The sequence below is a fragment of the Pteropus alecto genome, unplaced genomic scaffold, assembly GCF_000325575.1.
Source record: "Pteropus alecto unplaced genomic scaffold, ASM32557v1 scaffold30, whole genome shotgun sequence".
In the NCBI taxonomy this organism is placed as follows: domain Eukaryota; kingdom Metazoa; phylum Chordata; class Mammalia; order Chiroptera; family Pteropodidae; genus Pteropus; species Pteropus alecto.
In genome coordinates, this window is record NW_006429782.1 from 498,857 (window position 1) to 501,798 (window position 2,942).

Here is a 2,942-nt window from a genome sequence, read left to right on the forward strand (position 1 = left end):
GCGGGGCCAGCCCTGGCGGCCCGAGGGCCCCGAGCCCCTCGAGGGGCTGCGATTCGGAGGACCCCGGGTTCGAGTCCCGATCGCGCTCCCTGCTGCGGCGACGCCGCCGCTCGGCTTTCCCCTTCGAGCCTCAATGTCCTCCTCTGCAGGAGGAGTACAGTACCAACCAGGCCGCCCTCCAGGCCTTCGCACAGGGCTGTGTCCTCCCCTGGTGCACTCTCACCCCTGGCCTTGGGGGTGCTCCCATAACCCAGATTTTGCCTCCAAAGCCTCCTCCCCAGAGACTTCCCGGAAACCCTGTGAAACAGCCCCTGGCCGCCCCCCCAGGCACGCCCCCTTCCTTTATTTCCCGCCACCAACAGCAGTCGGCTCATCACCCTGTCTCTCCCATCGCGATCAGGAGTTCTAGGACCCTGGAGCCCCCAACACGGAGCCTGGCACATGGGAGATCGGGTCAGACCCCGGGGCCACCCTGAGAGAGAGCAGGATCGTCTTGGGCAGGGCCACGTGAATCAGGTGGCTGCCTGCTGGCTCCGTCCCCATTAGAGCTTCCATGGACCCAATGCAGACGATGCTGGCATGTGCCGCTCTGCCAGGAAGAGGGTGGGACCAGGCCTTGGCACAGCTGGCAGTTTTCTTGTGACTGGAGCCCACTGGACCCACCAGGTGGTGGCCTGGGCTGGTTCAGACAGATCTAGTGCTGGAGGCACCACCTCCACTCCGAATAGGTTGTCAGCATTGAAAGTGCTGCCACCTGTCCCCTGGATCCACCTCACCATCAACCAGAGGCCTCCAACACCTGTCTCAGCCCCCTGAAACTAGAGGTCACCTCTCCACGTGCTTATTTATTCATTCAGCGAACTCTTATGGATGCTGCTCTGTGCCCGGCCTTGAGCTGAGCAAAGCTGGGGCCCCAGGGAGAACCCAGTCCTCAGCCCTGCCCTCAGGAAGCCCTCAGTCTAGGGGAGACAGAGCCATAGCAAGACACTCCCATCTGGGGCCCAGGGAAGGGTGAAGTCTCCACGTGGGGCATCATGGAGGGTTGGAGGGAGAAGATCTTGATGCTGGGGCTTTGAAGTTCAAGTAGGAATTTGCCAGACGGTCGATAGGAAGGGCAGTCTGGGCCAAGTATAAAAGCTGTTCAAAGGCCTGGTCTGGTATGGGAGAAGAGTATGTGTAAAAGCTGTCTGCCCTACAAAAACTGGGCCTCGGACCCCCTGGACCCAAACCCACAAGCACAACAGAGAAGATGGGGAAACTGAGACCCAGAGAGGAATTGCAACTCATCCAGAGCGGGTTCTGCTTTGGTAGGCGTAAGTTTTTGGCAACTCGGGTTATAACCTTGATTCCGAAAATGGTTTTCAGAGCTAATGAGACATCAAACTGAGCAATAGACATTGAAGATTCAAAGGGATGAAAAAGCCGACTTGGAGGACAGAGGGCTACCAGATGCGTTTTCACACTACCAGCCACGCGATTTGCAGGGACCAATGAGAAGTCAAAAGGCGGGGCCCCTTGTTCAAAAGGGTTCAGAATTTTGAGACAGTGACAGCAGAGATTAAACCAAGCAGAGGCGTGGGTGAAGTCCAAGTCGCATGCCCACAAGGCCGGCCCCACTCCCACCACGGCCCTTGGTGTGGGGAAACTGAGGCGCGGAGCTGGTCAGCAGCCGCCCTGAGGTCACTGCGGGCAGCCGGGAGGCGTGGACTCCACCTCTGCCAGGCCCCCTCCTCGGGAAACCACGAGGCCTTTACGGGTCATTTCGCCTGAAGTGGGGGCAGTCTGCCCAGGCAGGGGTGGGTCCAGCCGTGTCAGCATGGAGGAGCCTGCCAAGCCCGGGGATGTCTAGGGAATTAGTCAGATTCGGGGATTTCCAGGGAATCGCAAGAGGCAGCCTGGGAGAGCAGAAGGGACAGGGTCCCGGAGCTCCAGGCCCAGCCCTGGTGCAGCTGCGCTCGTGTGCTGTGCAACCCAGGAAAGTTACATGATGTCTCTGAGCCCGCGCTGCCCCACCTGAAAAATGGAGGTGGCGCTGATAACAGTGGCTGCCGCCTGGGCTGTTCAGACAGCTGAGCGGGCAGTGCTTTGTATTAGGCCATCAGCACGTCTGCAGGGGACGCTTCTGGACCTGAATCACTTGAGAACATTCAACAGTCACATGCACCCAAGGCTCCCTCTGAGGCAGGGATAGGCTCACGCAAGGCTAGAAGTCTGTCTGGTGAGGCTGTTTGGGGTCAAAGAGTCTCCTTCTCTGTCGACATAGGGACCCCCAAAATGTCCCCCAAGTGGCTGTGACCTGGCTCGTGGAGGCAGGGTCACCAGGTGAAATGCAGGACACCTAGTACATTTAAGTGGCAGGTACGGAAAAGGTAATTTTTAGCGTCCGGACTTCCCTGGCGACATCTGGGACCCACTCGCTAAAGCGGTGGCCTCCTGCCTTGGAAAGTCACGTCTACCGGGACTCCGGGACTCTTATTGGTGAAACTGGGCGACCCACCGGTGGGGATGGCAGTCAGAAAGACACAGGGCCGCAGAGCCGCACGGGGGAGGCCTGTGGCAGTGGCTGCCTCTCTCTGAGCCTCAGTGTCCCCTCTGCTAAAGGGATGCTGTCAGGGGACCCAACACACAGAGGGGAGAGAACAGGACCGGCAGCTGCGAGTCGGCTATTTTCATGAAAGGTGGGGTGCTCCGGGGGCTTCTCCGTGAGCCCACCCTGAGACTCTTGGGCTACCATTTGGGGGGGCGGGCGCGGTGCCATTGATTAGATCCTCTGTCTCAGCTTCCTTGCTAGGAAGCGCCACCCAGAGCTGTCCTGCCCTAGCCTCAGTCTCCCCGCTGGGGAGGACTCCGGGGCTGGGCTGGTCCTGCAGTCCCCGTGGCCGAGGCCAGCGGGCAGGGCACGCGCCCAGGGCGCAGGGCCCCCTCAGACCTGGGCAGGTGAG

At 60.1% G+C, this 2,942-nt stretch overlaps 1 protein-coding gene across 1 annotated transcript in view; it reads right to left on the minus strand.

The window, feature by feature from the left end:
• The window catches only part of SBNO2 (strawberry notch homolog 2), a 46,973-nt gene that overhangs the window by 43,388 nt on the left and 643 nt on the right, over positions 1-2,942 (minus strand).